The 27,631-nt window shown below is 44.9% G+C and overlaps 1 protein-coding gene and 1 long non-coding RNA gene across 3 annotated transcripts in view; one reads left to right on the top strand and one right to left on the bottom strand.

Moving 5' to 3' along the window:
- LOC309538523 overlaps positions 1-9,662 on the bottom strand; it is a 65,953-nt gene extending 56,291 nt beyond the window's left edge. For both annotated transcript variants that reach the window (XR_014222270.1, XR_014222271.1), the window contains exons 1-2: positions 9,419-9,662; positions 798-1,015 (exon numbers count right to left, since the gene is read on the bottom strand). This is a non-coding gene — a long non-coding RNA (uncharacterized lncRNA). The remainder of the gene's footprint in view (positions 1-797; positions 1,016-9,418) is intronic.
- The window catches only part of PKIA (cAMP-dependent protein kinase inhibitor alpha), a 39,756-nt gene continuing 21,263 nt past the window's right edge, over positions 9,139-27,631 (top strand). Inside the window, exons 1-2 of the mRNA XM_082234088.1 lie at positions 9,139-9,387; positions 9,943-10,092. The gene's annotated coding sequence lies outside the window, so the exon portion shown is untranslated. The remainder of the gene's footprint in view (positions 9,388-9,942; positions 10,093-27,631) is intronic.

Genomic DNA, 27,631 nt, shown 5'->3' on the forward strand with positions numbered 1-27,631 from the left:
ACTGGGCTAAATGGGCCAATGGTCTGACTGGGCATGAGGCAGCTTTCTATATGAGAGATGGGGCCATTGCATTTGCCTTAAAAAAGGATGCACTTTATATAAGTCATAGCTTTAATACAGTCTTATTACTGTATTTTGTGGTTTGTAGTTTTACCATAACTATAGTGTGGTGTTGAACTTGGATCAGTAAGTACTGCGCTTTGTGTGCTAGACTTGGGCCAGAAAGGCCTAGGTACAAAATCAGTCGCTGGGTGAACTTGTGCAAGCCAAGTCTACCTCAGAGGATTGCTGTGGGAGGGGAAATGGAATAAACCCATATATAGTGCTTTGGCTGCTTTGGAGGATAAAAATTAACAACTAAATTAACAAATAATATCATTACTGTAGTGTAAATATCAGGACTCTGAAATGTTGCAAGGAGACGGAGGCTGCTTTTCTGCCTTTGATGGATGTATATTTTTCTGTACAAGAGGGAGGCTTAGGTTAAGTTAATATACAGTGATACCTTGGTTCCTGAAAGTCTTAGTTGTCAAACAAATTGGCTCCTGAATGCCACAAACCCAGAAGTAAGTGTTCCAGTTTGCAAACATTTTTCAGAAGCTGAACGTCCAACGTGGCTTACAGTTGAGTGCAGGAAGCAGAAGTCCACATACGGTGTACCAGGCCCAGGAAATCCTGTTGGCATCCTTGCATTATACCAGCTACTTTGCATTTCTGCGTTTTATATTTTCTCAATTCTATAGTGTATGAGCTAGTCCCTAGCTTTTCAGCCTTAAATATGACACTAATCCACTTACTAAGAGCATTTCTGTGTATCTTCAGTCCACCAGAGTCAGCACAACAGCACAAGAAGTCCAACTGGCTGCTTGGGATCGTAATATTTTTAGAAACACCAAGGAGGCCATAATCACACAAGCTGTGCTTTTCCCCAGGGAACTGAATCGTTGCACATCTCTTGCGTCATGAAGCACAGCCATTTTGAACATCAAAACGTCTTCCATTAGCCCTGCAGTACCTGCAAAATAAAATGCTTCTTCAGCTACCCATCCTATTTTTAAAGATATTATCAAAGCCTTACGTGCAACCCATCTCATCAACTCTGCGTGACCCTAGTGACCTTTGCATCCAGGGCTGTATTTCCAAACCCCATCCCTCAGTTTGAATGAGGTTTGCCACAATGAACCAACAGCACAAAATATATATTCTAGCACAAATCCTTTATAACGGTACTCAGTGGAGCGACAAAGCGCCAGACAATATCGGGACTGTCTGGGCATTCATTATATTGTCAGTGTGCTTACAATAAACACATTGTGGAGAAAACAAGAGGGCAAAGAAAAAAAGAGCTCTGAAATCCGTTTTAAAGGAAATGCCTGTGAAACATGATATCGTTTGGGCAGGGTCCTGCTGGACACACGGAAGGCGAAGCAAATGATAAACTTGGTCTGAAAGCAATCAAAGGTACCAGACAGGAGGAGGAAGAAAACAAAGTCACTTGCAGTTCATAATTGCAATTGCCAGGTGTATCCTTCATAAACAGGCATCCTGGAAACCTGGACTCAAGATGTTCAGGCCACCCTTTGCTTTCAAGGGTCCTCCTCAGCCACAGTTAGCCCTCCACCTCCAAAAAGAAGCCCGCATAGTTCAGGTGGAACCAGAAATGAAAAGGTAGGCACACTTGCCTATTCCTGAGCGTAGCATCACTGTTATTACATTGCCACTATTCATTTCCACAGAGCTTCTGGTGCGCCATGAACTATAGAAGAGTTATCTATCTCATCATCAGTGATGGTAGGTAGTTGTGTAACCAAAAGTGTCAGGGTATTACAGACCTGATGGGTTTCAATGGAATTTACATGCATCATAAATAGGTGCAGAACACCATCAGCTACAATGTTTTGTCAAAAGATTTGCGACACAAGATCAAAAAGGGATACAGTGTCTTTATAGCTGAACTAGGGGCTACTCCCCTGCCGAACCTCCTGCTACTCCCCACCGTGTTAGACCCCTTGAGCTTCCTCTTCCCACCCCATGCACTAAACAGTATTTTCAACTTCACAACCCTATTTCTGAAGTAGTTTCTTTCTTCCATTTAGCAGCTCCATGATATGATACAATACGATAATCTTTATTGTCATTGTCCTATACAGAACAATGAAATTGAAAAAATCTACATCAGACATTCAAAAACCCACAAGCCTGCTATCCCAGCCATCCCAGCCTGGTTAGCCCCTAGAAACTCTGATACCCCATAATTGAATACAATATACTCACATAAAGACTACCTTACACTTTGTTTAAAACCAAAATCGCATTTGGATAGAAACTGTTTCTCAGGCGGCTAGTCCTAGTTCCAGAAGGCAGAAGCTGAAAGAGATCATTTCCGGGGTGCACACTATCCTGCACTATCTCTGCAGCTTTCACCTCGCACCCATCATCACTTTTACCCCCATGTCCATGCCTCCTCCCATTTTTTTGGCAAGCCTGCCCACCCTGCACACATACCACTCCCTAGCCCATGGTAACCTCCTGCATCGTCCCACATATTGCAACACTAAGGACCTTTTTCGTTTTTCACTCAGTTACAAAGCTGCCATCCTGTTCTGTTCTGCAGACCTTTAGTACCCCTTTCATCTTCACCCCCTATTTCCAAGCCTCCTATTCCTTCATTTGGATAATCCAACTATTTTTGCCTCTTAGGCACCCTTCGCTTTCCCAGACCAGCTGCTTCCAATTTGATGCCCTGCAGATCTTTTGGATAAAACCTCCATAGGGCCTGCTCACCACAGTTCTGCTGCCATGGTTGATGAGAGCTGTCATGCAAAACATCTGCAGGTCACCAGTTGGCAAAGGCTGGCCAAGACAGTCAAGAACACGACTGTGCTGTGTTTCTAAGTAATTGTGGCGGTGATTGGTTTCACCTAATATATCAGCTGTAGCCAGGGCTTTCTTTCAGCTGGAACTCAGTCCCAGCACCTCTCAGGTGAGTTCCAGCACTTCTTAGGTGGGCGCCATTGCCATTCTCAGAGAACGAGGGAGGGGTTCATGACGAGTTCCACTACCTCTTTTTCTAGGAAAATAGCATTGGCTGTAGCAGTTATGGTTTGTACTCCCTTCCTCGGGTAGCTATCACTGCCTATAAGTATATTCTTGTACAGGGTCCTTCTGTTTTGGTTTACACAGACAGGCACACCTCCCCGGTCTCTAATGGCACATGTCCTGGCAGCACATGAGTTTGTCTAAAAGTGGCGTGGGACTTTGGTGGAGGGGGCAACAGAAAATGTAGGCATGCAAGTGATCCACACACCTCTTTCTTCCTTGAAGTTCAATGTCTGAATGGAGTCATCCATGCATTTCATTCAGTGGAAGGCAGAATCAATGAAAGCAATTTATATGAAAAGGCTGACAGCACTTACGGGTGATGAATAGCAACGTGAAGTGGTAGTGAAAATGTTAAGGGATGCATATCCTTAAAATATATGTGTAACTTAACACTATAGAGAGCAGTTAATTAACAAGTGGCCTAAGACATTCAGGACTTTGCATGCTAAAACTATATCCTTGATTGGACCCGGTAAGCTCTGGCTGCTGCATTTTGTACTAGCTGCAGTCTCAGGACCGTTTTCAAGGCCAGCTCCATGTTGAGCCAACCTGTAGTCATAGAATCATAGAACTGCAGAGTTGGAAAGGATCCCAAAGGTCATAGAGCCCAACCCCCTGCCATGCAATCATCCAGATGGAAGGTCACTAGTGTTTGAATCACTGGGGGCAAGCCGTAATTGTCCAGGAATGGCCATAGCTGGCAAACCAGCCATAGCTAGGAAAATATATTAGCCACCACTGAGGTCATGTTGGCTTCTAATGGCGGTCAAGTTTATATATCTGATGCTTTAACCAGGAACTAATACCAGACTGTTGAAATGTCAGGTAAAAAAAATAGGCGGTAGTATATTTTTAAGAGGAAGAAAACTGCTGCTCTGCTGCAGTCAGCTGCTGAAGTACTCAGTGTTGACATGGTAGGGCACACAACTGCACACGTCTGCCACAAGAGTTTCAGGGCTTAGAATCTGAGTGATTGGGTGTTACAAAACTGAATCCGTCCTTCCACCTTTCTAGACCTTTGGTACATCAGGCAATCTCTTGCGACTGATACTGTGACCATTACTACTGTTGAATCGTACAGCACAATCCTATATTACCTGCAAGTAAGCTTCATTGAACTCAATAAGACTTACTTCAAAGTAGACATGAATAAGATTTACACTGCTAGTCCTTGCCAACAGCCATTGCAGCTGACTTGCTGTAAGCATTAGAAGAGAGTTCCTTCAGATGTATCCCACCACAAGAGATGGCAAAAATTAAGCTGACGGCAGAGAAAAAAAGTCATCTAAGTGCAGTTTTTGAACTCTATGAAAATGGTAGCAGCAGAAAGGCTGTGATATATCAGATATACAGCATCTGAAGCAGTTGCAAATGAAGAATGTGTGGTTTCAAGCTTCACTTTCTGGTATAAAAAATTGAAGAGCTTCCGCTTCTCCTTTTGCTTGTGGGATCAGTGCTCACAGGCAGCTTCCCTTCCTGTTCCACTTTTCAGAGCATCCTCCAGCAGCAAAAGCTGCAGCTCAAGTAATGCTCATCCAATCCTAGCCTATCACGGCAGTAGTGAGTTGAAATGCTGTCTTCTCAGGGCTTGGGCTTTGGGCTGAGACTCTACCAATCAGTTACTAGCCAGCTATGGCTGCCTTCGTTTGTTTAACGTGGCCAAGGGCATGAAAGTGCACATGGATTTTATTTTTTTTAAGCACAGCTTCTTGTTGCTTTCACTATCTGCTCTCCTTCTCTCCCATTTTGATTGAACGGGCTCTTGAATCACAGCTGCAGGATTTCACAAAGGAAATTCATAAACCCTTTCCTGGCAGGAGCTTCACTTTGTTCTACTGACATGGTAAAAATACGAAGTTCTAAATATAGAGCAGGCTTTGCTGCTCTTAAAAATCTAGCATATTGTTCACAGTAGCAGAAGATTATTATACTGTATCAGACTGTTTGTTAGAACAGCGTAATCTGTTCTACCCTGACTGCCAGCAGCTCCTTGGGAGAGATTTTCTAGATCTTCTTCTCTTGGATCCTTTAAACTGAAGATACCAGGGACCTTCCGAATGCAAAGTATATAGTATCCTCTACTGAGCTCTGTCCCTTCTCAGTAGCTCATAGTTTAGTATCTTCAGGGTTCTCAAACCCCATCAGGTGAAACTGGCTTAAGACTGAGATGAATACTAGTGATGATTAAGAGCTCCCAACAAGGGAAGAACTTGGATGCATCATGGGCTGAACTACTCCTTTGCCTCAGAGGTCCTCAGTGGAAGCAGTTGCCTGGCAACTGCCAACCAGCAAAGACCTGACCCGTTTATGGACTGAGCTTCATGTTTCACCTGATCAGTTCCAGTTTTCTCAAAGATCCACACCAATTAAGGCCAAGAATGAAGGCAAACAAAAGGCCATATGAACGAACTGGGCACTATGGTTCTCCCCACCCCTCATTAGATCTGCTAACCTTCTGAACCATTTGATATTTGGGAGCCTCTCAGGGCTATAAAGCAGGATGTAAGTAACAAACACTTTCAAAAATGAACAACTGAATGTTAAACATAATCAAATCACATCCATTTCAAGAGAATTTGCTCAAGAGAAAGGTCTCGATCAAGCACTTCAGCCTACTTCGATAGTTCTATATATTTGCCATGTCAGCCTGTGATATTTTTAAAAATCTTGCCCAAGTTGCCCTTCCTTTGAACATTCTGCAGCTTTGAAGAAACAATAGATCCACCACAAATCACTGTCTAGAATCACTGGCCACAGATGTGAAGTATCTGCAGTATACACTTTACACGGAATATTTATAAGTATAAAATAAAAGTCCGAGGGGGAGAAAGAGAAGGGGGTGGGGATTACGGCAAACTTTGTTATAAATGCAATAGGCGACCAACAGAGAGAGAGAGAGAGAGAAAGCCATTGAGCGTTCTCTGCAGATGGTTCTGATGAAACATAATCTGTGTGAAGAGGCTGCATTTTTGTTTAGAAGTGCCAGCTGAATCACCATAGAAACGCATGAGGCAATGACCTTGAAGATTACAGTGCTAAAATTTCTCAAGTGAGCAAGGTGTCAGGCCTCAATACTTGCTTGGAAACTCCAGCTATGGTTGTGGGTACAGTGGTAGAAGAAGAAGAGTTTGGGATTTGATATCACGCTTTATCACCACCCTAAGGAGTCTCAAAGCAGCTAACATTCTCCTTTCCCTTCCTCCCCCACAACAAACACTCTGTGAGGTGAGTGAGGCTGAGAGACTTCACAGAAGTGTGACTGGCCCAAGGTCACCCAGCAGCTGCATGTGGAGGAGCGGAGACGCGAACCCGGTTCCCCAGATTACGAGACTACCGCTCTTAACCACTACACCACGCTGGTACCATGGGTTAAGTACTTAATTCGTCCCGGAGGTCTGTCCTTAACCTGAAACTGTTCTTAACCCGAAGCACCACTTTAGCTAATGGGGCCTCCTGCTGCCGCCGCGCCGCCGGAGCACAATTTCTGTTCTCATCCTGAAGCAAAGTTCTTAACCCGAGGGAGTATTTCTGGGTTAGCGGAGTCTGTAACCTGAAGCATATGTAAGCCAAGGTACCACTGTACTGTGTAGGAATATTCTGTAGGAAAAGGCTCTCTGAACATGCTGCAAACCATTGGGTGCAGTTCAATGTCACACTCTTCCAATTGTTCTCTCCGTGAAAGTATTGCAGCTTGCCAGAAAGAATGATACCCCTCTCCTCACCCCACGTGTGGTTCTGAGCGTTCTCCTGACCTACCCACCTGCTGTGAGCTAATTCCAGGGGGTCAGGGGCACATGGGGGAGCAGAAGGGAGGAAACCCTACTATGCAAGTCCTTGAGCATGGCTTCTGCTGGTAAGGCTAGTTAGGTGAACCCTGCCCACTGTCATCCTATTACTAACCTCCTATGTGCCTGGCATTGGAAAACATCTAGCCATTGTAAGCTAGGGATGGGGGACATTTTTCAGCCCATTTCTTTATGGGTAACCTTCTGAGGGCCACATACTGACAATGTGTGGGGAGAGGTGGAAAGAGTAATATTGGTTGTGACTCTTACTTTGTATGGTAAATTATATTGTAGCCATGCAAAAATCACCTCTCCACCCCGATGAGGGGAGTTATCACAATCTGAGGATGCTTCAAGCCAGACAAAAATATTGCGTCCAGGAGGCCTCTGCATAAGATTCCTTGAAGAACTCAAAAGTGAAATTGTTGAGCTTACATACAAAAAAGTTTAACACATCCCTAAGACCAGCCTTCATATGCCAGTGCAACATTATTTTTTAAGGGGGATCCAGGGAAATTACAGGCCAATTAGCTTAACACGAATTGATAGAAATAATTAATAAAGGCAGGCATAACATGGATTTAAATGAACAAGCTTTACTGAAGAGGAATCAACATGGCTTCTGCAAAGGTTAAGTCCTGTCCCACTCAGCGTCAGAAAGCATGTAAATAGGGTTATCTGAGTTTGGACTTTTAAAGAGATTTGGAACACACACAAAAACATACAAAAGGTTAATGTGTAAACTTAGCCGCCAGGGGATCAGAGCATTGGTCCTTTACAGAATAGTAACTGGTTATAAAGAACAGGGAGCATAAAGTAGGTGCAAGTGGGTGGATCCTACAATGGAGGAATGTAAGAAGTGCCCCCCCTAAAATTTGGGGGGATTGGTGTCCCCCCCATTCACAAAAAGTCTTAAGAGAACCTTGAGAAGCCAGTTTGATGGTGACACCAAATTATTCAGGACAAGCACCCAAAAGGATTGTTCCAAACTGGGCAAATGTGCAAGAAAATGGTAAGTGCAGTTTCATGTATTTGTGGAATTATGCACATTGGGGCAAAATAACATGTTTAAACCCTAAATTTGCAAATACACCGATAGGCTCTAAGCTGGCCATGACTGAACTGAAAAGTGATTTTGGGGTCGTGGTGAACAGTTGAATGAAAATACAGTGGTACCTCGGGTTAAGTACTTAATTCGTTCCGGAGGTCCGTACATAACCTGAAACTGTTAACCTGAAGCACCACTTTAGCTAATGGGGCCTCCTGCTGCTGCTGCACCAACGGAGCACGATTTCTGTTCTCATCCTGAAGCAAAGTTCTTAACCTGAAGCACTATTTCTGGGTTAGCGTAGTCTGTAACCTGAAGTGTATGTAACCCGAGGTACCACTGTACCAACTCTTTTGGTGGGAGTGGTGAAAAATGAAAATTCAGCGCAAAGGGCCAAAAATAAGGCTACCAATAGCATAGTGCCTTCATGCAAATTACGAGTGAGATGAAGGTTACTCACGCTTAAAGCAGACCCACTGAAATTAATGGGACTAGCTCCAAGGTTCACAGTTTTGCTCTCAGCATGACTAAGCCTGGCAATAACTCAACAGAAATGAGAAAGATTGAACAGATTTCTGCTAAAACGCTGCGGAAACCTTATTGCAAACAGTTGGGACTGCAGCAGATATCTACAGCAACCACGCGAGAGGCCTACGTAGCCTTTCCTCGAAAACGCTCTGCAGGGAGCAATCGCTTTTTCCCAAGCACTCTTGCAATTCTTGCTCAGCCTGCGAACGAGGCTCAGGGATCACAAGTTCTGCATTCCACAGCTACTCCGGTTTGCAACTCGCAGGTGCAAATGGATGGATCCCGGCTAAAGCGCACAGATCATCAGCTTCTCTCCCGCCCCCTCGTAAATAGATCCTCGGGGGAGCCCGGAGAGAAGTTAAGAGGGGAGGGGAGATTTTCGCGGAGCAGCCCATCGAGCATCCAAAGCCGGGGTGAAGTCTGAGGGAGGGTAGGCAGGGAATCTCCTTTGGCACGCCAAGCCTCGCCGGTTTCCTGGAGATGGAAGCTTTTAGCAATGAGAGGCGCGAAGCTTCCCCACGCCCTCATTTATCCATCCCTGCCTCATTCATCTATCGCGGTGGGGGGGGGGGTTGCCTTTCCACCCACCCCCAGTAAGAGCTGAATGCGGTGATCCGGAGTGGGGGAGGGAGGAAGAGGAGGAGCACGATGACTTCATGCAGCCGGAGCGCCGTGAATTTGGGATCAGCAGCTGCAGCTGCACGCTGGGGAGGCAATGACAGCGGGAGCTCCGCCCGGGCGTTTGTCCAAAGCACCCCCGGCGTAATCTTTTTCCAAAATAAAAAAAGACGCCCCCCTCCTTTGCAAATAAACCACCACCCGCAACAACCTGCAGGGGGCGGAGAGTTGCCCAAAAGCTGAGAAGGTTCAGCCGCAGTGCGAGGGGGAAAGAGGAGACGATGCGCTGAATCGGCCGTCGGGGAGGTGAGTAGATGTGTAAGATACAAACACACACCCTTTTCGCCGCCGCCGCCGCCGCTTCAGCAAAGGGAGGCGCAACACGTGCGGAACCGACGGTGTGGGCGAGAGAGCCTCGCTTGCTGGGCCGAGCGCCCCGTGGTGAGGGCTGGAGAAGCTGCGGCGGAGAGATCGGGGATGCTCCTTTACTGGCATCCGAGCGGGGCTCCCCCCCCCCGTCCCACGCCCGCCTCTCCGCTGCTGTCGAGTGACAGCGGGGGCCCTAAGCTGCTGAGAATTGGGGTCGGAGGGGGGACGTTGACTTGGAAGGGTTGCCCGGCCCTCTGGTTTCGGGGGTCCCCCTCCCTCCTCTCCTTCTGTCTTCCAAACAGGCTTGCGCGCAGAGCGAGACGCCTCCTCGAGGGGCAGCGCTTGTTTTCTCGCCTTCCTAAAAATAGCCCGGAGTGTTAGAGGGAGGGATGGTGGCTGGGGACGGGAGGGGGGGCGCTGCCTCTCTCCTGCCTCTCCTCGAACCAGGACCGGCGTGACGGCGGCTCCTTTGCTTCCTCTTCTCCTCCCCAGGACGTGCGTAAAGAAGGGGCACCCGTTGGGGTTTGTGGCGCTCCGGCGGGATGGAATAAACGACGGACCTACGCGCCAGTGTGGTGGACTGCTAAGGGATGACGCCTAAACTATGGGACATGTGACAGCTCTACTTCAGTTTACTTAAAGGTAGGCCAAAATATGGCAGGGGTTGGGGGGTCAGGCTGGTTGGAGGGGCGGGCTGTGTGTGGTCATTTACTGCTCCTGGGTACTCCTGCTTCTCCCCACACAGCCCCGGGGCTTATTGGGAGCTGCTCTTAAAAGGTGCTACCATGTGTCTTCCCGCCCCACCCCCAAACACAAGCAGCCATTTTAATGTTATGCACATACAGTTACACAGCTGGTAGTTGAGAAATGTCAGTAACAACAGTGAGGCCCCTGAAGAACTAGTTGTGATGTGTCAAGATATGAACCGGTTCTTGTATCAGAGTCCAAAAAGAGAAGCAATCTAATATTGAGCCTGTTTTGGATCATAACCCAAAATACATGCTTTCTGTCCTTTGTGCTACTAACCCTCTTCTGTGTGAGTGTTCATTTTTTTAAAAAATGGTTTAAAGGATTAGCTTCTCTGAAGGATGACATTTGCTACGTAACACCTATACGGACCCTTGATTTGAATCTCTCTTCTTCAACCACAGGGAAGGTGTCAGGCAGCAGCCCCCATATTTGTTGTTGGATGCCTTCAGTGTTTCAAGCATTTGGCTGAATAAAAACCCACAAACGGATGGGTTGCGTAGTAATCTATCATTTCCCTCCAGTAATGGAAAATCCTTCCTGCCTGAAATGTGGGTTTTGTGCCAGAATGTGCAATGTGTTATGCCAATAGTCTGCTGAATGCCATGGAAGCATCCTTTATGTTTGCTGGAAGTGAATTAATAGTGGGCATTTTGTTCTTTTTAGCAAATGCGGAAAAGAAGGAAGTGCTTGCTGTGGGCCTTTCCAAGTTCTACCCCTCACATGCTACTAATTTAAGTGATAAATATAGGTTAAAATCAACACTACCGCTTGTTCAAGAGAGAGACTGCCAGCCAAGTCATCTATCTTGTTTGATTAAAATTAGGAATGATGTGTATCAAAGTGGTCGCTGCCTACAGAAATGGGCTCAAAGTGTCCCATCCTCTCCTGTTTAGCATGGCACACTTGGACTTTTGAAGGTTTCTGTATATAGCAGCATAGATATTTGCAGACCCGCATATATTATCGCTATAGGTTGGCATCTTTTGCTTTCCTTGGTGTACATTCCATCTTCTGAGCAACTGAGAAACTGTTTTAAAATAGAATCTATGCTTGACAGGTGTGAATCTTGGTTAAGAGCCTAATTGTCCACAGTTCTTGGCTATGTACTGCTTCTCAACTACCAGAATGATCTCAGTATTTAAATAATCTCCCCCCCCCCAGTAGATATTTTCACAGAGGGTTACATTTATGAAGCAGATGAGAAGAACACACAATGCATTAAGAAGATAGTTGTGGCTCATTTAGTAATTGGTTTACTAAACCACTGATGACTACTAAAAATCTAAGGGGGGGGGGGAATCAACATTTAGAATTCTCCATTATTTTCTGATGAGGCTGTTATGGTTGTAGCTGCTGTGTGACATTCAGAAATCACTAGAGCCTCATCAGGAGGTCACTTTCCCAGAATAAGGTAACATCATTTCAGCTTCCTAGATAATTTGGGAATATCTTGGTCTTGTGACAGAGGTACACTTTAAGCTTCACAATTTCTGGAAGGAGATTTTAAAATGTATCCCTTTCAGACTTTTCTGGTAATTGACATACTTTTATTATGCAGAAGGGACACGGGTGGCACTGTGGGTTAAACCACTGTGCTGCTTAGACTTGCTGATTGGAAGGTCTGCGGTTCGAGGCCCCACGACGGGGTGAGCTCCCGTTGTTCGGTCCCAGCTCCTGCCAGCCTAGCAGTTCGAAAGCACGCAGTGCAAGTAGATAAATAGGTACCGCTCTGGTGGAAAGGTAAACGGCGTTTGCGTGTGCTGCTCTGGTTTTGGTGTTGGTGTTCCATTGCGCCAGAAGCGGCTTAGTCATGCTGGCCACATGACCAAGAAAAACTGTCTATGAAAGCGGACAAACGGCGGCTCCCTCAGCCTGTAAAGCAAGATGAGCACTGCAACCCCAGAGTCATTAACTACTAGACTTAATTGTGAGGGATCCCTTTACCTTTTATTATGCATGTGCCCCATTCTAGCTCCAAGCACTTTGGAAGTATCTTGATTGTTGAAGGCTGGTTTAGGGAAACTGGCCTTTGAGATGTTGCCGGACTCCCAAATGCCACCAGCACCAGCCAACACGGCCATTGGTGAGGGTTTGTGCAAGTTATAACTCTCTAGCATTTCTGATCCCTGATTTAAGGACATGCTTTAATGCCCTGTTTTGAGGAAGGTCCTTCATTCACATTTTTCAAATGCTTGCAGTGCCTTAGACCACAAATGGGTGTGTTTTAAGAAACTTTGGACTCTAAACTCATTGCAAATCATCCTAGAATTTTCAATATCCAGTTAGTGATGTCAAATGCAGTGAAGAATAAGCCAATATAAAAATTAAGAGGATAGGCCTACAAAATAGGTATAATAATAATAATAATAATAATAATAATAATAATTTATTTGTACCCCGCCCATCTGGCTGGGTTTCCCCAGCCACTCTGGGCAGCTTCCATAGAAACCAAAAAACACTAAAATATCATACATTAAAAACTTCCCTGAATAGGGATGCCTTAAGATGTCTTCTGAATGTCAGGTAGTTGTTTATCGTTTTGGCATCTGATGGGAGGGCGTTCCACAGGGCGGGCGCCACTACCGAGAAGGCCCTCTGCCTGGTTCCCTGTAGCTTTGCTTCTCGCCATGAGGGAACCGTCAGAAGGCCCTCGGCGCTGGACCTCAGCATCCGGGCAGAAAGATGGGGGTGGAGACTCTCCTTCAGGTATACTGGGCCGAGGCCGTTTAGGGCTTTAAAGGTCAACACCAGCACTTTGAATTGTGCTCGAAAACGTACTGGGAGCCAATGTAGGTCTTTCAAGACCGGTGTTATGTGGTCTCGGCGGCTGCCCCCAGTCACCAGTCTAGCTGCTGCATTCTGGATTAGCTGTAGTTTCCGAGTCACCTTCAAAGGTAGCCCCACCTAGAGCGCATTGCAGTAGTCCAAGCGGGAGATAACTAGAGCATGCACCACTCTGGCGATACAGTCCGCGGGCAGGCAGGGTCTCAGCCTGCGTACCAGGTGGAGTTGGTAGACAGCTGCCCTGGATACAGAATTGACCTGCGCCTCCATGGACAGCTGTGAGTCCAAAATGACTCCCAGGCTACACACCTGGTCCTTCAGGGGCACAGTTACCCTATTCAGGACCAGGGAGTCCTCCACACCAGCCCGCCCCCTGTCCCCCAAAAACAATACTTCTGTCTTGTCGGGATTCAACTTCAATCCATTAGCCGCCATCCATCCTCCAACCGCCTCCAGGCACTCCAGGTATCCATTGCTAAAGCACAGAAGAACTCTGCATTCAACACACATGTGCTTTATGCAGGGACTCCACTCCCATTTCATCCATAGCCTTCTCCTGAAGATATTCTGCAAGGTTTAGAATCAGCGTTTTCCTGCTCCTAGAAGGGCTAACTTCCCATGTTAATGAGCTCCATCTGCCCCTCATTTCCCTCTACAGCACATGCAGAAACAGCCTCCTTGACCATTGGACCTACTATTGGTCTCATCCGCTCAATCCACCAGAGCCTGTCTTCTCATGCAGGGGATGTCCTTAACTCACCGAGATAGACCCATCAACCACCCTAACCTGGTTCAGTCAGCCAGTCAAAGCTGTCTTGGTAGTACTATTTATTTCCCCAGCAGTGGGCAGGGCAAATGGCATGTGTCAGGGGAAGCCATGATCTGCAGGATTCCCCCCTACATCATGGCCTTGAAGAAGATCCAAAACTATATCCATCCTGGGGCTGTAATATTAATTTTTCGTCCATTTGGAGTGGGGGCAGGAAAGGAAAGAAAAAGTTGCCCTCAGCTGGTCTAAAGGTAAAGGGACCCCTGACCGTTAAGTCCAGTCGCGAACGACTCTGGGGTTGCGGCACTCATCTTGCTTTACTGGCCGAGGGAACCGGCGTTTCTCCGCAGACAGCTTCTGGGTCACGTGGCCAGCATGACTAAGCTGCTTCTGGCGAACCAGAGCAGCGCATGGGAATGCCGTTTACCTTCCTGCCGCAATGGTACCTATTTATCTACTTGCACTTTGACGTGCTTTCGAACTGCTAGGTTGGCAGGAGCTGGGACCAAACAACAGGAGCTCACCCCGTCGCGGGGATTCGAACCGCCAACCTTCTGATCGGCAAGCCCTAGGCTCTGTGGTTTAGACCACAGCACCATCCACGTCCCCATTCAGCTGGTCTACTGCTAGCCAAGAATAGTTTTGCTAGAGTAGGAGATGGACTGGAACAACCTATGGGAGGTCCTTTCTGTTCTTCCTCTTCTGTGGTAGGATACCTCAGCTGTTTTAGCAGCAGTCTGTGGTGGTTTTGCTGCTGTCTTTAAGCAAAGCTTGTCCTGATTTTAGTTCTGCATGAAATATTTATTTACCTCAGCCACCTTTAGGTTGGTATCTTGCATTGTGCTCATGGAGCTTCAGCTTAGCAATAGCCTTGACCATCAGTGGTGTTTTCTGCACCATCGTTCCTTCTGTATCACTGCTTGGGCAACTGGCCTTATTAGTCTATTTCTTCAGCTTGCTGGGTTCTGGAATGAGCAGAACAGGAAAACTGCTGTACTTTCAGTAGCTGTGCGGAAAAGGATTTTGGCTGGTGTAATCTGGCATTGTCAAGCAGTTTTTGATAGGGTGCTTAGACTTCCACCTCCTGAAATCCATTCTTCTATGAACTGTTAGAAGTAAGCATTCCTGATGATCCATTGCAGCTGATTCAATCCTACTGGTTTGGCATTGCAAGCTTGAGAATGCCTACAGAGTTGCCATTGGGGCTGTTGTGCCCTTAAGTGGCATGGCAGCCAGAACTGGGAATGAGACATGCCAGCAAAAGCTGCATCTGTTGGATTTGCTGCCTGTTCTGCAGCTATTACAAAAGCGCCACCAGACAAAAAAGCAGCAACGTTAGCAGTAAGTTCTTCATTGTGATCTGTCTTGAGAGAGCAAATGTTGCTGTGGCTTTTATGGCAAGCTGTTCGTTGGTAGAGCTGATACCAACATGAAATGGTTTATCTCCATCTGTTGTCTGCCTTTCAACATGGAAACTAATTTATTGGGCAGAGTGGCCAAGATTCATATGAAAGTTGAGGAGGAATCCACTGAAGCCTTTGCTGTGCTTACCCGTAAACTGTATTGATTGGTTGCAAAGGAGGATGAAGGTACACCTCAGAATAGTTAAGCTACACACGTTTGCCTAGGAATTGACATGTAGGGGGTATATAGCTTTTAATGGCATAACCACTTGAGAGGAAAGTTAACTGGCTTTTGCCTTCCCCACCCATCCCAATTCAGGGTGAAATTCTTCTGCCTTAGAATACTGCTTCCATGGCTGCATATTTTTTTTAAAGGAAAAGCTAAAACTGTGTGATTTATGTAGCTTAGCCCCAAATAAATGGGTCTCTCTAAAGACATGAGCTAAAAGGAAGAATTTGGGAGAGTGGGGTGCTGATTTAATTCTGTTCTCATAAAAATGCTCCCACAACCTGACATGCCTCAGAGGGTAGAGTTGTCTTTTGGAAGCAGATGTTAGCGTGGGAGGCAATTACAGCCAATATGGAGAAGCTACTTCACACAGTGAGGAGGAGAAAAATATAGAGGTGTTTGTGGGAGGACAAAGAGGCAAAGTCATCTTGCATCGAAAGAAAGAGGCATTAATTAGTGCGGGAAGATAGCAACGTAAGTCTTCAGCTACCCTTGCACGCCTGCCTATGTTAAATGTTAAAGCTGTTCCAGACAGAGGCTGTACCCTTTTGTTTTCTTCTTCCCTGTGCTGTAATGCATTTATTGTCCATTTACCCGTTACCCACCTTACCTCCATTTAGGCAAATGGGACTTTCCACCAAGCTTTTCCTCACCCTGCCCCATTTTTGTGGGGCTAGGGAGAGAAGGTTAGAGCAGGGAAGTACATTTGGTGCACTCCATTGTGACCTGACTGCTTCCACCAAGATGTGAGTGTGCCCAGCTAAAAAGAACACCAGGCTAAGGTACCTGCTTAGTGCTCGTGAATTGGAAGACGTGAACCATGAATTGCAAGTGAGCTTTGAGTGGTTGTCCTGCAAGTCTCTGCATCAATATACATGACATAGTGCAGGATCCTGATTTCTTTTCCTTTCTCTCCAGTGCTTTATCTTTCTATGGAAAACGTTCTGTTTCCTAAGTTCATATTGGAAACGATGAATGGATGCCAATTGCCAATAATATTAAGTGAGCCTAGTAGTTTCAGTGTTTTAAGCTTTGTTTATTAAATGCAAGTAAAATAGACATGCTAAATTAGGTAACAGTCTAGGGTACCAGAATTCGTTTTGATTTAGACTGAAAAATTTCCACTGCAAATTCCCCTGTAATATACCAGGAAAAGACTCCCAATTTAAAATATATCTATCTACCTACTGTATATATGATGCTGATATGTATGTGTATAAGCACTGAGGTTATGTCACATTGGTAGTGAAAGAAAGCAAGGAGTGTATCAAACTCTTTTTCATATATTTCTTGCATATCACGTTGCTGAACTTACAACTACAGAGACTTTGGAAAGATGGAGTTTCTCCAGCCATAGCTTCTGACTCCCTATGCATATCATAGGAATATCTTGAAAGGACTTCACAAATCTTTGTGCAGTGTTTCGAGGGCTGCAGATTTTTAGGTGCCTTGCACCTGAAACTATTGTTTTAACTTCTATAATTCAGCATCTAGTTCTAAGAGTCCCATATTTGGGGAGCTGAAACATACAGTACTTGGCTCCCAATAGTACATGCTTGTTGTAAACATGATCCTTGTGATACTCTGCTCAAAACAGCCTTGATTTAATGAACCTAAGTACAAATTATTGACTTAGCTCTGCTGAATATTATCCACTTGTTAATCTATGATGCTTGTTTTAAAAGGAATCTAAAATAGCAGAGGTCTGTATTGATCCGTTTTTGTCATCTTTCCCCCTCCATCAATTCACAGTTGTCCTTGTACTAACCTTGAAGATAACAGTGAGTTTTAAAACATGCATTGCAGTTTCAGATTGATGATTTAAGCCATCCATCTCCTTATTTTGTATGGCTAAATAGAATGGGTGATTGAATAATACTTCCTTCTCTTTCCCTCCCCACTACCATGCTCTTCGCATATTCTGCATATTTAATTTTATTTTCTGCTGAGCAAAACACATTGCTGCAATACTCTTCCTTTTTTCTTTTTGTTGTGTAGGATGGCGTAAGTAGGTGCTGATGTTGACACAGCATTTGTGCAGTCAAAGAGCTGTTTGTGCTTGCTAGAGAAAAGAAATGTTTCACAACAATGGAGATGGGAAGGGGCCTGTACTGGATATCACTTAATGAAGATTCTCGCCTAACCAAGGCATGTCTACTCTAAAGTAAGCCCCCAGTTCAGCTTGCTTCTGAGTAGACATGAATAGGGTTGTACTGTTCATTACATTTTTGTGCATGCAAGTTTGGAACCACCTAGGGTAAAAAAAGAAGAAATGAATTTGTCACTAATGGTGATTCTCATGCATTCTGTTGATTGGAAGTACAAGATTGTATTCAATAGTGATAGAGGCGAGAGCAAGGGGTTTCAGATTGATAAACACAGAATCAATATGGTTTTACATTAACAGCAGGCTTTTGTTCCTCTAAAGATAGGTGCTTGGATCAGATCTAACTGCAGAAGCCCTTAGCAACCTTAGTTCCAGGTGTTCAGTGATTGGTTATGGTTCCTGTGGAATTTTTGGAATTGACTGCTGTCAAGATATGCCAGTTATCTCTAGTTTAGAAGACTTTAAAAGAGGATTACAAATTCGCGAAGAATAAGTATTGTCAATGGCTGCCAGTCATGATGATTTTATGAGTCATCCCTGTTTGGAGGCAACATGTCTCTGAGAATCAATTGCTGAGGTGTGTCAGAGGGAATGGGCTATTGTCTTGATGCCCCACTTACGGACTTCCCAGAGGAATCTGGCTGGCCACAGTGGGAGATGGGATACAAAAACTAAACAGACCATTGGGCACATCCAGAAGAGTTCATCCTATGTTCTCTTGCTGGGGGTCTTTCCTAGAGATGTGGAGATCCAGGGGGAAAAACCTGGAAAAATGGTAGGAAATTGGTTTCTCTCCCCACCCCCCAACTTTTCCAGTTTTTTTTTTTCTGGGCCTTCCTATCACTAGCTATGCCACATCAATTTTTTTTTTTTTAAAAAAAGGTTCACACCTAAAATGAATATGACAAAGTTACAGAAAATAAACTGAGCACTCATCCAAGAGCAGAGGCTGTGGCTGACTATTGGATATAGGCCTGCTGCGGCATAATATGTGAAATGGTCCTTGGTGCCAAGGTATCAACATGTAGAACACCAGCCATTGGCAGACTTGAAGGTTGCAGGTTCTAATTCATTTTTTTAGAACAGAGCTCCAGATTCAAAATAGTCACTTGGGGTGGGTGGAGCAAGATTCACACGGGGGGGTCAGTGAGTGGAGCTAAGTATCCATGGCACTCCATGAGCTGGGTGGGCAGACTGCAGGTTTGGAAGATCTTCTTTGTTTTTTACTAGAACTCGGAGTCTTACCAACCAGAACCAAACAGTGGTTCAGATGGGAAGCTAGGAACTAAGGAACCAGATGTCTCTGGGTTTAGCCTCTGTCCAGGAGTTTGTGATCAGTACCAGCACCAAGCACATAATTCCTGCTACACAAAAATCTACTTACAGTTTTCGGGTGGGCAAGCTCTGTGTGTGTTGGCTTCTATTTGTTAGAAATTTGAGAGTCAGAGATCCTTGCTGATCTTCTGAAAACAACTTGGAGACCTATTGGTAGACCCCAGTCTACCATCTTCCCACCCTTGCCATGAGTCGTAGCTGTAGCTGAGTAACTGAAGCTCAGGGATTTTAATTGGCTAATTAAGAGGGAGGGCCCTTTTAGTTGTTGCTATTGATCAGAAAATCTTTCTAATCTACTGCAGATTACCCAGCAGAAAACCCTGGTTTTTTTCCAGCCCTGCTGTACACTACTAGCCTAAAAAAAATTGCATCATTATCTCCAACATTTATTGCAGATTGTGCCCTGAGATTTACTGCATGTTCAGCCCAGGAAAGTTCAGTCTCAAATTAAACTCTCTGATAGTCAAGGGAAGGCTCTGATTAATCTCTAGCAATTCAAAATACTATTTTCAAATAGGTGAGATTTTAAAGAGAGTCTTATTTTATATGGGGACTTTGTATTGTTCTGGAGCTTTGCATCATGAGTGGTATGCTTAAATTGAGACCAGAGTGTACAGGAGGCAAAACTGGGTTTGGATATTAAGCACACACTTGTGGTTAGATGTGGATTTTGTTTGGGTTGGAAGCCCTCTGGTTGTATCCAAGCAACTCGGCTGGAGCTGAAGGGCTTGTTGCGTAGGAAAGAGCAAAAATCTATTCTGTGCTGCTCCAGAGGTCAGGACTATATGTCAAGGGCTCAAGGTACAGGATGGTAGATTTCAGTTGAACATTTAGGGGAAATGTCTTTAACGGTAGGAGGAGTTTGACCATGGAGACAGTTGCCTAGCAGGAGATGATATTTCCTCTCTCACTAGCAATATCCAGACAGAGGCTTCACAGACATCTAATGGGATGCCCTTGCTCTGGATTTCCTACATTGAACAGGAGGCTGAATTAGATGGTTCACAAATCTTCCCCCCACACTGCCCTTAGAGCTTGCAGCTAATATTACGTGGCCAACATTATCCTGATTTTTAATAATGGTCACAACTCTTCATTTCTACTAGAGTGGTTCCATTTCAGAAAGCTATGTGACTTTTATTAGATTCTGCTCCTTGTTTAGAGTACAGCTGTTCTCTTTGAACACAAAGAATATGTGAAAATAATTATGTATGTCTATATATTATTGCTGAGTATCTTTGAAATGCATCCAAATTGGATAGAAGATGGGAAATATAAGACATTTGCAAAATATTGACACTTGAAGGGAAAAAATTGTTGGCTACACTATAATACTTGTAAAATCAATCCTGAAGCTCAGATCTATGGTGCTGTTGGAAAAAGCGGAAAAGAAAGGGCAAAGTCTCCCTCCTCTGAGCCCTCAGCCCCCAGTGCAACCAACCATAAGTGTGATTAGTTGAGAAACTGCTGCCAGCAGCGTTCCTACTGGTTGTGATAAGGATAAAAGGTAAAGGTAGCCCTGCCCGTACGGGCCAGTCGTGTCCGACTCTAGGGTTGTGCGCTCATCTCACTTAAGAGGCCGGGAGCCAGCGCTGTCCGAAGACACTTCCGGGTCACGTGGCCAGCGTGACGAAGCTGCTCTGGCGAGCCATCACCAGTGCAGCACACGGAAACGCCGTTTACCTTCCCGCTACAAAGCGGTACCTATTTATCTACTTGCACTTAGGGGTGCTTTAGAACTGCTAGGTGGGCAGGAGCTGGGACCGAAAGATGGGAGCTCACCCCGCCGCGGGGATTCGAACCGCCGACCATGCGATCGGCAAGTCCTAGGCACTGAGGTTTTACCCACAGCGCCACCCGCGTCCCGCGTGATAAGGATAGGTCGTTGTAATAGCACCATACATGGGTCAGCTGAACCCAAAGCTGCTTGTTAACTTTGTCACTCCAGTGTTCACTGGCTGGGATTAAGATTACGCTGGTGTTAGATTAATAATTTTTTAATGCCATGATGCGTGACCAAAACATTATTTAGGATTTTCTCTAAATTAAATAGCATTGAAGCTGTGTTCAACACCTGACATTAACCTATTGCAGGGGCCATCAGCCTTTTCGGACCAGTGGGCACATTTCAGATTTTGAGAACATTGTAGGTACCAGTCACATACAAAAAAGCTGTCATTTGGAGCATGCCATAGTGCGACAGGGCTACTGCAGGGGGTGGGGCATAGCATGACACGGAATTACAGACAATACAGTCATTGCTGCTTCTCTCCCCACCCTACCCCCCAGAACAACCTCATGCTTACCGTAGGAAGTCCGTGATGTCCTGCTGGTCCTGACTGTGCAGATATAACTGCTAAAGGCAGTGCCAACCCTAAACCCAAAGCCTAGGAGACATTCCTAAGCCTGTTTGCAAATTTAGCACTCTGCCTTTGCTGTTTGGAGATGGGATTCTCTAACATTCACCTGCACTTACGTATTAGTATTACGTATTGGTATTTGCGGAAATTAGCTTCTAGGGAGTACTTGATCTCTGACAAACCCACGACAGGAAAGATGCATCCTGGTTGCTAGGGGAAAAGGAAGGGCAAGCTATGGGTAGTCCAGTGGTTACTGGAAAATAAGAGAAGCAGGAGAAGTGCTCTAAAGGAAAGGGGGAAATACAAACTGTTAAGGACTCCAGGGATTCCTATTGCCTGGTTTCCAAGCAACTCGGTCGTCAGTGACAGCTCTGACTTCACTCATTGGCTAAAAACACTGAAAGGCATGAGCAGTCGGGCTGCATCATTTCACAGAAATTGCTTAGGAGGGTAGCTGCACATTTTGCTTCCTAATGTTATTTCTAGGAGGGCTAGAGGCTTGTTTTTATATATATATACAGTATATAAAACAACGAAAGCTCAGAGTCTGGACCTGTGCCTGGGAGCACCAATGAAAGACTTGGGCGTCAAGTTGGTAACTCCAGCCTATAATAAAAAAGCTGCCTTGATGACATTTGTTATGGTTGCATGATGCAACACGACATTGCATTCTCCTGGTTTGTAAACATTCAAAATTTATTGATTCCACAGTCAAGCATCTTTTGCTGTGATGCCTTGTTGTTCTTTTTTTGGTGCCTCCTAAAAGTGCTCTTGTTTAGGCTAGCCTACCCAGACATGTGAGGGTGCGGGTGGCGCTGTGGTCTAAACCACTGAGCCTCTTGGGCTTGCTGATCGGAAGGTTGGCGTTTCGAATCCCTGCGGCGGGGTGAGCTCCCATTGTTTGGTGCCTGCTCCTGCCAACTTAGGAGTTCGAAAGCATGTCAAAGTGCAAGTAGATGACTAGGTACCACTCCGGCAGGAAGGTAAATGGCATTTCCGTGCACTTCTCTGGTTTTTCCAGAAGTGGCTTAGTCATGCTGGCCACATGACCCGGAAAACTGTCAGCAGACAAACGCCGGCTCGCTCGGCCAGTAAAGCGAGATGAATGCCGCAACCCCAGGGTCGTTTGCAACTGGACTTAACTGTCAGGGGTCCTTTACTTTTACCCAGACATGTAAAGTTGACATATATTTTAATCTGCAGTTTTAGCACATGGTTTTTACTTACGCTGTATTGTAGTGATACTGTCGTCCAGAGTTTTCCCTCCCTGTCACTGGAGGTTGTTTCTATCGTCCCTTCCAAGGTTTTTAAAGCTCTTGAGATTCCTAAGGTTGCAGTTCTCTGCACAGTGGAGGATATTTATTTCCTGTCATGGTTTGGTAAAGATGCAATCCACTAAAGCTTCAAGAGCTAATTTTAATTTATCTAGACTGGTTGTCTCTCTAGGGGGAGCTTCGTGCAGAAGGAAATGCTGAATATGATTGACTTGCGTGCATACGGTTTCCACTGCTACTGCTGCTATGAGTATTGCTGAGGGTGGGATGGAAGAGTTCTATTGAGACTGTCATGTTTATCGATGGCCTGTCTGCAATTCCACTTAAATAACTTAAGTCTAGTCGTGCTAAAATAAATGACAGGCAGACTATACCCCAAGTTTTCAGTTGTCTGTGATGACCATGTCTGATTACTGAACGAACTCCTCTGGTTGAGCAGGAATAATTCTCTGACTTTACACACTTAACACTTGATCCAATAATGTTATAGACATTCTAATTAGACAAACCGCTCTTGGTAGACGATGAAATGCGTCAATATTAGTTGTCACAGTGTCAATTCTATTCATAGAGAAGATTTATAGTTCATCTTATTCCACAGTAATATCAGTCACCCGCTTTTGTCGCTTGTAACACCCTTTTCTTCTTGGAGTAATAAGCTTCAAATCCTGGAAAGGAGCAAACCCTAGTTAGTGTTTACCTGTGATTAACTTTGGTGTGGTCATTCCAAATAGCCATGGGTGAGTCAAGCTGAAGCGAACAGAGAAGGGGGAATGTGATCCTTCAAGCCTTGTCTCCTGCTCCTGTGGTGTAGCATCTGCACAAGCCAATAGAAGTGGAGGTCAGAGGCATGAAAGGGACCCTTGGGAATACGAAGAACACAAGAAGAGCCTGATGGAGCAGGCCAATGGCCCATTTAGTCCAGCATCCTGTTCTCACAGTGGCCAACCAGATGACTAAAGCGAAGCCCACAAAGCAGGACCAGAGTGCAACAGCACTTTGCCCACTTGTGAGTCCTAGCAACTGATACTCAGCTGATGAATCTCTTAAAGCCATCCAAATTGGTGGTCATCACCACTTCTTGGGGCAGCAAATTCCTTTAACTTAGCACTGTTGAATCCTCCTATCAAAATGGCTGCTTAGTGGAAAGGTTGGCTCTGATAAGAGAACTCATCCCCTTATCCCAACCATGAGCCTATGATAAGGAATTTGTATAACCCAAATACAAATATAACCCATTTGTATATGATAAGGAATTTGTACACATCTTCCTGTCTCGTGACTGTATATCCCGTTAAGTAGCTGTACACTACAGTCATACCTTGGGTTGTGAACGCTGCAGGTTGCGCGTTTTCAGGTTGCGGACTGCACCAAACCCAGAATACCGGAATGGGTTACTTCCGGGTTTTGGTGCTCATGCATGCGCAGAAGCACAAAATGACATCATGCGCATTACACGCAGCACTGCGGGTTGCAAACGCTGTGGGTTGCGAACGTACCTCCCACACGGATCACGTTCGCAACCCAAGGTATGACTGTATTGCCGAAACATGGTTCTACCAAAGCCACGCTGCTGTTTTCTCGGTAAGGCTTGTTCTTCTATATTCTACCGCATAACAAGTATGCAACCAAATGCTTCAATTGAGAAATCTGTCTTTTCTTTTTGGTAATGGGGAGTTTCCCCTCACCCCTTTCCGGCCTTGTGTGGTGCACTTGCTAGATGAGAGTGGATGAGGGAAAGCTTGGCAACAGTCAAACAGAAAATAGAGCGACACTCATTAAATCATAGAAGAATTAGAGCATGTAGAAATTTCAGTCTCTCTTTGGAAGAAAAAGTGGGTTGAGAGTATGCATGGAAAAAAGACTGAATGAACAACAAGCTTCGGCTCAGAATTTTAAGTAACCTCCCTTTGTAATAGTTTCTACAGGCGAGTTCTAGTGCTGGAAGTGCTTGGATGGTCAAACAGAATAACAGTAGAAAATTCCAACAAGAATATAGTGCTCTCGTATTCTGCCTCATGCTTCACAGTGACCCGTCAAAGAAATATGTTGTTCATTGTTGATAACTGTTGTCAGTGTGGGCATGTAGGATGTGAAAGCAACATGAATTACATGGGGACGGGCAGTGTTATATTATTCTCAACACATGCTACATTACAAAGCTACATGGCATGATCAAAGGCGTGAATTATGCAGTATCATAATGTGGTGTTAATGTTAAGCAATGCAGTAGCAAGAGGGCATGGAAGAGCTGCTGGTGACAAATGCAAGAAATGAGCTGGCAATGTCAGGTCTGGCAGGCACAATGGATGGGACTGATGGGGCGCATTTGGCTTGAATGGTCACAAATGCAGGTTCAATTATTTGAAGGGAGAATGGGCAACCTACTCACTGTTAGGCAACACTGTATTTAGAAATACTTTAGCTGAAGATAAACTGCAATCATTTGTCTTCCACTCTTCGTATTGTAGGCACTTATTTTATGTCACATCATTTTGTTTTTATCTTGGAAGATCCCAGAGCCTTTACAAATGTTTCAGCTTTGGCACTTCTATTTCTGAGATGAAAGGCAACTTAGCACTAAGTTGAAACAAGCAACGATCAGGTTTCTGCAGATTGCCATTTGTTCTGATTTATCACTAAAGAGAGTGTTTCCTGGGGGAAAGCGGGGAATGGCAAAACTGCTTGGACCCATAGTCTAGAAAGCACGGGGCAAGCAGAAGACCGCTGAGACTCATGCTTTCTAGGCAAAGGGCAAGTGGAAGTGTGTATGAAAAAAATTCAATTTAGGTGTAGGGAGGGAGACAGTATTTCCCGCATGTCATAAGTATGTCCTCCCTCAGTCCTAAGTGACATAGGGGAGTAAGATTCATTTGCATTGTTTTCTAATTTCCATATTGTTTTTTAGTTAGGTCTGTGGCCCTCATAACTCATTTGAACTCTGCCTATATTGGAGAGAACATCAACCCTTTGATCACAATCCCTTTTTATGATAGTTCCCTATTTTAAAGATAATACTGTTCTGGAAACATTTCCTCTGGGCAAGGAATTCCCATTTGTTCACCTATAGTGCTTCAGAGGCATTATAGTGGTATGACCACTTTATTCTTGTGAGTCTTCTGGTGTACCTGACTAAATTCAAACCATGATGATGCTCGCAAAGGGAAAGACACATATTTAATCTTATGTCCAATCTGGCCTAAATGCCACATTTATCTATAGCTCTCCTTTTGGAGCAAATTGTTCCTTCCTGCAATCCCACTTAAAGGCTGTTAACTAGCCTGTTTGTGCAGCACCAAAAAATGTGTTGCCATTTCATTTAATCAGAAAGGCAAATCTTCTTCCCAAGCAGATCAGTTTAATGGCAGAGTTGTATAGTGTATATGTCATAAAGGATAAAAATAGTGCTGCCATGCAAGTAGTTTTTGATTTCACATTTAGCAGCAGTATAAAAGTATGACCAGGCCCAATATTTAGTCTCGACTGCTCTCTCCTAGATATTTGTTGCATGTAAGGTCATCCCAGCAGGTTTATCTAGCTTCTCATTTGAGGGTCCGATTTCTGCTTTTTCAGTCTTTTTTGAGAGAGGGCAGTAAACCAGAAACTAAAAATAATATGGATATTAGAGTTTTTGCTGTTGGAACCTGTTCCAATGTACTGTATTGTGTAACCCTTGAGTCAGCATTTGGGACCAGGTTCAGTATCTAGAGGATATTCTTATATTACATTCTGGGACTCCAGTTTGCATGTCTATTGAGAGCCAGTGTGGTGTAGTGGTTAAGAGCGGTGGTCTCGTAATCTGGGTAACCGGGTTTGCGTCTCTGCTCCTCCACATGCAGCTGCTGGGTGACCTTGGGCCAGTCACACTTCTCTCAGCCCCACTCACCTCACAGAGTGCTTGTTGTGGGGGAGGAAGGGAAAGGAGAATGTTAGCCACTTTGAGACTTCTTAAAGGGAGTGAAAGGCGGGATATCAAATCCAAACTCTTCTTCTTCTTCTATGAGTAGCAGCCTTCCCACAATACACACCCACTCATAAGCCATGTGCAAGCAGTGCTGTTTATTCAGCTAACAACAGTGGATCACCAAGAGATCAACAATACAGGCAGCAGCACTCATGGCAAGAGAGAACTTCAGCAGGTAGCACTGGGGTTCATTGACAGCAGGGTAGCTCTAATCATCTTCTCCTAGGTGGGTTTCAGCAATAGTATTTTCAGCCTGTAGTGATCCAGCCAGTAACTCCTAGAATCCTCTAACTGATGCAATCTGCAGGGGACCAGTTCATTAGTCATCTTCACAGGAAATACAAGCTGGGTATGGGGGAGCAGGCAGCCAACCCTTCTGCACAGTGCTGGTCTTTAAGACAGCATAGCTTCCTCCCAGAAACAAATGGTGTGTAGGGCTTGGATCTATGCAAGTCTCCAGCTGTTAAACTCAAGATCTGTTTTTCCTTTGGCTACATTCCATATGCCAACTTCCCTACAGCCTGTGTTTGTGTTTTTAGAAGACCTTGTTCACCACAAGTGATCTTTAAAGTAGAGTGATAAGTACTGGCAACTTGAGATGCCCAAGTCTAGCTAGTATGGACTTCCCTAGCCTTTTTCTTTTTTCTGTTGCCATCGTCCATTTTTAATGATGTGTCAAAGGAATTTCACTAGGATGCAGGGAGATTTTATTTGATTGAAATGTTAGTTTTATTTGTGTTAATTCAGTAAGAAATATTGATCAGTTTCTAGCTGATGCTACATTCTCTATGCTGTGAAAGCACACACCGTTACTACACTGAAGCCAAGCAGATCTGGTTCTCTTCAGGTCCCAAATGGGAGGCCAGCTGAGCACAGCAGCCTGAGTCCATTGTGTAAGAAACCTGGGTATAAATGTAATAAATGGTGGTTTGGATCCTAAGTAGACACTGCAGACAGAAGGACTTCCATTCATGGAATGGGATTCAGATCCAGTGGAGGTTCACATTAGGGAGAGGCCGTTTCTGCCAATCCTTCCACTGTCTTCCAGTGCTGTTCTAGATGGGGCCATACCTTCCAGAGCAGAATGTCAGGAGTAAAAGGGAAGGGGGAATAGGTGAAAATTCCCTCTCCCTCTCTTTTGCCAGTGGAAATATCCCAAGAGCAGAACCGTATTCAGGGGAAGGTTGTGCAAAGGTTGAGAAAGCA

The sequence above is a fragment of the Podarcis vaucheri genome (genome assembly GCF_965113315.1).
Source record: "Podarcis vaucheri genome assembly, chromosome: 8".
Taxonomy (NCBI): domain Eukaryota; kingdom Metazoa; phylum Chordata; class Lepidosauria; order Squamata; family Lacertidae; genus Podarcis; species Podarcis vaucheri.